We start from the raw sequence: 6,691 nt of genomic DNA on the forward strand, positions 1-6,691 counted from the left end.
TGTGAGCGTCAGCCTTTCTGCTGTGTTCTGCACCAATCAGAGACAGGCTATAGAGGACTGAGAGAGGACTGTGAAAAGTGAGCTACAATAAGTATGTGTCTCTGTGTTGCATTGACTTGCTTACCATGCATGTATGTAATAACATTAGTACTTTATGCTCTCATGCAAATATGTTTACTTTTAGCTCCACAAAACCAACACGGGAGTGGCCAAAATGCACAGGGCAGAAACCACTGTGTGGTGTCATGGTGGCTGTTTCCATCTTTTATATACAGTCTATGTTATTACTCAAACTGCAGTTGCACTTAGAATAGAGGTGGGCGTACCAAGAGATAAGCCAAACCTATTTTATTCACTTGTCTGATGGGCATCATTAATAATAATAATAATAAAATTAAAAAAAATCTTTTTATCACTGATTGCAGTTGCAGTGAAAGCACACACTGTTTGACGATTTGACACCAAAGTCTGTTAGGAGCACTTTTTTTCCCATACTTTTACTTTTGCATGTTTCATAATGCAGTAACACATATTTTTTTTTTTTTTTTTTTTTTTTGCCTGTCCCGTTTGGCTCTTTTGCCATCAGAATTGTTGTCTAAAGGCAAAGAAAGATGCCCAACGGATTTACTTTACCAAATTGACCATCCCAGCCTTGCCGTAATGGTCCATTTGATTCACCTTTTATTGTTTATTTTATTTTCACTTACTGAATAGGGACAGACTTGACTGGGGGAAAGAAGGGGAGAAAGAAAGAGGGAAAGAGAAACAGCTGAGAAGAGGGACGGGGGAGAAGGGCAAAAACCAAAAACCAACAGAATGAGCAGAGAAAAAAAAGAAGAAAAAAAATGCATTATCAATCACCTGGATCACCTGCTGAGAAAGAAAAAAGAAAGCAAGCAGAAGAGAACAAGAGTAATAGAATAAACAACATCACAATGATATATGTGAATATGACAGTAATACTAAATGTTAAACATTATTGTGCAGCACATAAGATCAACAGAACACAGTGTGCTTTGAGGTAGGAGCCAAAAAGGGTGTAGTTTGTGGGTGTGATCACCCGTGTGTACACCTGTGAGCATGGACGCGCTTGTTTTTTTTTTTAAAAGGTTCCTTCATGTAATGATCTGCTAGAGGGTGTGGGGGGGCCACAGCCCCGTCCTCCAGGGCATGAAGCAGGTATGGAGGAGATCAAAACTCCAGACATCCAGAGGCCCCCAGAACACAAGAGACCAAGGAAGACCAACAGAGGGGCAGCCGCGCCACTGTCCCAGAAAGAGCTGAGGAGAGTCCCAGATGAGGGCTCACTCAGCAGCCGCGGAGCAGAAGACCAGGGGGAGTTGCAGTGACGCGCCCGTGAGCTCCGCCGGCAGCCAGCCGTGCCTGAGTGACCGAGCCCCAGGCCGAGAGGCCGGGGGCACCCCACCTCCGAAGTGGCCCGAGCAGCCCCAGGCTCCAGGCCCCGATAAGCGGCCGCCAAGGAGTGAGCCGGTGTGTACCTGGACGCCCATCCCCGGACACAAAGAACCACCAACGCACCGATGTCTGAGGGAGTCCGCCACTGGCAGGGGAAGTGGTGGTAGGGGGAGATAGGCCTCCAAACCTTGGAGGGCCTGAGATGTCCCCAGAGAGGTGGCGCCTGAGACCCAACCTGACATATAGACACAGACATACAGGCACACACAGATACAAACATCCATTCCCACCCTCATGCTCTCAGTAACACATAACTGTATCAGGGTTGTGTCAAAAACTGTTAGGTACTCTAAGCGCACACCCCCGCACTTACAGCAAGGGGAAGTTATTCAATATCTCACATTCAGAGAACATGTTCACTTTGGATCTATGATACACACAGATCAGATTAGTTCTTCCGATAAAGAGGAGGAAAAACAACCCCTGTTTTGTTTGCAAGAATCTGCTCTCTGCCTTTTTCATCATGTAATCCACAAGCTTTGACTGTTCCTGTGCTATATCCTGTGGGGTGGTTTTTTTTGTTGTTTTTTTTTGGGGGGGTTGTATATCATACTGTGAGAAAGCTGCCAGTTCAGTCTGTAACACTAATATGAGCTGCAGAGTGGAGTGAAGCCTTCTTTCCCCACCTCCCACCATCAGCCTGAAATAGAATGGTATGGTTGTGCTGGACTGCTCCTAAATGCAACTCGGGCCAACAGAGTGTGTAAGCTCAGCAAACTCTGCCTGTGCAAATAAAGAAGCAGTGCTGTTCCCACATTCTTCCTCCTTTTTTATATTCATTTATATTCATTTAAGTCAGTGTGGTCTCTGTTCAGCAGCGCTTCACATAATCGACCTACAGCAGCACCTTTTGTAGGCTGTAAGTCGATCTGTGTGTAACCACAGTGAGGCCTTCATTTTAAACCTGTATCATCTTATAACACGTGTTAGGAGAGCCGCCGTCTCCCTGCTGACACCACACCGCCTCACGTTGGGAGGAGGGGGTCGTACCGCCTTATCTCCAGCCTCAGCTGCACGATCGCGCTCAGCTGGAACCGGTTTTCACATGACATTTCCACCACTGTTACACCATCATTCCTCACCATGTAATCCTTCCAAAGCATGTTTGTTCTGGGTACTGTGACTAGATAAAGTTGGACCAGAGGGAAAACCCTTAGACAGCATTACAAGGTATTTTTTCCACAGTGGGTCAGCACGTTTGAGGGTGCTGCTGACTGGATGGGACACACAGGCTTGAGTCAGTCATGTGAACCAGAGCTGTCTGCAGTTAAGACTTCCAAACACACATCAAAGTCAGGGGAAACGTGGGCGGTGACGCTTTGTATGGAGACGAGATCTTAGTCTGACATTCACTTGAGATTTTACATCTGAGTAATGCTGTATCTTAAATCCATCTGCTGTATATTTTCCTGTTTATCTGCAAATGGATTATAAATGAAGGTTTATAGGACACACTTGTATGCACATCTGTTGAATGTTTGAAATCTTACTAAGATTTTATCTTTCTTTTTGATGGAGGCAAAAAGATTTCCAAATAAACACCTGCAAAAAAGTGACATTAAAGATGATGTTTTTTATGTAAAGGGATTTTGTTACTTTTTTCTGTCTGCCCTTTTAATATCTACACTGAAACACAGCATTCGAATGCACAGGGAACACATTTGGATTTTTCCATGGCCTCATCCTGCTTTGACGTTTCATTTCAGATACTTTGCCATATATAGAAATCATGAGGATGTATTTAAATTGTCTTTTGAATGTTTGGACAAGTAAATATTAAGTTAAATATGCAAAAATACAAAATCACTTGGAAAAGTACACTTAAGCCATGATAATTAGAATCAGAGGTTCCAGGGACTGCTAGTTAGAACCTCGCTATTCAAATATCCACCACAGTAAAGTGTGTGGTGTCATCATACAAAGATCTAAAGAGCTCCCTTGGGCCTTTTGTTTGGTGGGGGTGGTAGGGGGTCTGGCAAGGATTTTAAATAAAAAAAAATTACTAATTGCAGTGGAATATATCACTTGATTGCACACCACCATCATCATGGAGGGCAGATTTCCAGCAGCGTTGTTCAGCACAGCCTGCCCTGACAAATTCAGCCCAAGAGCAGAAGTCTCTGTGACCCCGAAACCCAGGCCCAGATGACTCTTGCTGCTGTTGCTGTCAGAGCAGACACATCAACAATCACAACACGGTTCCACAAATTTAAAATACGTGCCAGGAAAGTTCTGCAAAACTTAAACATATGGGGAAAACCAGGCCTTTACAGATAATGCCCTTTAATCAAAGGATTAAGATCTGTGTGGCTCAGACACAAGATGGCATTTCAGGAGAGGAACCATGGGTCACAGCACTGGATACTAAAAATGGCTTGAAAACTGAGGTTGAACCTGAAGTGGACCTTGTAAAAGGATAATGATCCTAAACGCTTTCACCAGAGAACAAATCCACCAGTGATTGGCTCAAAAACAAAAAGTAGAGTGCCAAAACCAGATTTGGAATGTCATTGGAATTTATGGAAATTTGAAGTCAGAAATATCACAGCTGAAGGAATTTTGCTGTGAAAAGTGAACATCAGAGAGGCTTAATAACAACACCAAATGCCTTTCATAAATCTTGCTAAAGGGGGCCATACTAGATCCTCATGCTTTTTGTACAATATACAATATTATATCTCATACTCTTCTTGAATAAATGCTAAAATTATTTTTCTTTCACTTGTCAAAATATGTAATAAATAAATTAATTTAAATTGAACTAAATTAAAATCTCTGATTTTAATTTAAAGTCTGAAGAGCGAGTTGCATTAAACTTCAGTAATAGTCACTATTGCATACACTAGAGGGCGCCATTACACCGTGTATATTCCCCACATTCACTATATTGAGTGACCATGCCAGCTTTTGCAAATCTCTCAAACACTAAAACTGTCTCCAAGCAGCAGATAACAAACAAACACACGTTTTAAAAATATAATAGAGAGCCAAAATCACTGTTGGATCGGTGCCATCTATACATTACAAATGCATTCATTTTGTTCCACTTATTTTGTTCCTAAATATTTTTTGAGTCTAGCTTTATCCTACAAATTGCTGCCATGACCCGTTTTCCCCCCACAGGTACCATTGGAGTTTAACTCAAACACATACACAACAGTAAACTAATGAGCTGACATGATATCGTCATGAATCATAGCTCCACAGCAGATGGTGGGTGTGTGCAACAGCCTGCTGTCCTGCTCACCGCAGAGACCCACAGCAGTGAGGACACAGTGTGGTCGCATCTCTCCACCACCGTCAGTGACAACATGTCAGCGTCTTGGACTCGCTGCACAGCGCACCGCATCAACCTATTCAGCTGTGACAGTTTGCTTTTCTCACAGAGGTGCTGTCAGTTTTTGCAGAGGTTGGCCAAGGTCACAAAACAATGTTTTAATAATGTTTTACAAAAGTTACAAATATGAATTTCGTGTAAGTTTATGATTGATATATATATATATATATATATATATATATATATATATATATTAGATGTTAGATGATTGACCATATATATATATATATATATATATATATATATATATATTAAAAATTTTAAGAAAGAACAAAATGCTGGAAACACGAAAGCATTAGATTAAATTGCCCTGAAGTCTGGCAGTGAAATGAATTAAGCTACAATTAATCCAAACATACCAAATAAATGAGCACCTTGAAGCCCCTTATACCTGCATTCTTTTTAATGGCCAGCACCAGGTTTTATTTAAATATTGAATAGCTGAAAATTACCCTTGGCTTGATGGCTCTGTGACACCAGTAAACACCTTCCTGCTGACTAATTTGCTAAATTATGGTCATTTTTAGAATCTGGGAGGCCAAACAGCCACAGTCTCAATCGCTGTGAGTACACTGACCTCTCAAAGTTCAGGTATTATTCAACTGTTTTACATGCATAGTAAACTACATAGCAGTGTGTGGGTTTAGCTAAAACAGTGAAGATGAGAGAGAAACTTTTTTTTATGTAGCATTTAAAGTGATTTAAGTTGCAATATTTGATTTTATGTAATGTTTGAATCCTAATATCATCACTATTAATGTATTAGACTGATATTAGCATTATTTAGATTAACCCTTTTATGACCATGTAATAAAGTTTTCCTACCACATTCTTCATTTATTTTTGACCAATTAGGCCATAGCTGCACAGGCTGGTAAATGTAGCGTTTTTTTAAAATGCATTTTGGCCTTTTGTCCAAACATAAATGGCATTTTAGCTCACTGAAAACAGAGCTTTTTAGAAAACGTCCTCCAGCATCAAGATGTTCAGTTTCTGCGTTTACATGTCAAAGTCACGTGTGGTCAAAGGAGAGCCACTGTATTATTGTTTGTAGGTTTCTGATGGGCTAACAGTCCTACAAGGTGTAAAGTTCAGGGTAGTTATGCCTATTGTTCTGGCATGCACTGACATTGTTTCTTTAAAACATTTTTTTTGTGTGTTTTTTCATGTGGACTGGGATATTTTTCAAAATGACAGTATAAAATCCCCATTAAAAACATCACAGTTTATTCTTCACATTTTCAGATCACTCAATTTAGCATGAACTATGATTTGCATTGACAATTTATTATGTTTAACAACACATGGAAATGAGTAAGAGCAAGCAGATTTACTGTTTATGTGATTCAATTCGTAATTCAATAATAGAGAGAAAACAAAGAAAACCTCAACAATCAGATGACCCAGTATGAACAAGCTGTTTGGCAACAGTAGGAAGGAAAAACTCCCTTTTGACAGGAAGAAACCTCCACCATCTCTGTGGTGTTGGAGATGAGGGGAGGAAGACAGGATAGAAGACATCCCGTGGAAGAGAAGTGGAGATTAATAATAACCAACCATTAAATATTTGTAAATGGAAAAAACATTAAATATGTGTTATGTAGAGACCAATATTAAATAAAAAAATAAACATTAAATATTAAATTGGAATTATTGCATACTGTGTATCTTCAAATAATTTTAGCTATAGAAAAACTAAAAAGGTTTTCCTGATAACCGGATTTGAGGCTTTACGTGCTCATGCTGTTGGTCTCGTGTGTCTTCACTATCATTTCTCATTCTTTTTCTGGCTTCTGACCAGAATCCATCAGTAATGATATTTTAATTAAATATGAAGCCTCACAGACTTTGTTTGCTTTGATGGTGTACCATCTTTTC

Source organism: Haplochromis burtoni, unplaced genomic scaffold (assembly GCF_018398535.1).
Source record: "Haplochromis burtoni strain Fernald_Lab_line unplaced genomic scaffold, NCSU_Asbu1 Contig_255, whole genome shotgun sequence".
NCBI lineage: Eukaryota > Metazoa > Chordata > Actinopteri > Cichliformes > Cichlidae > Haplochromis > Haplochromis burtoni.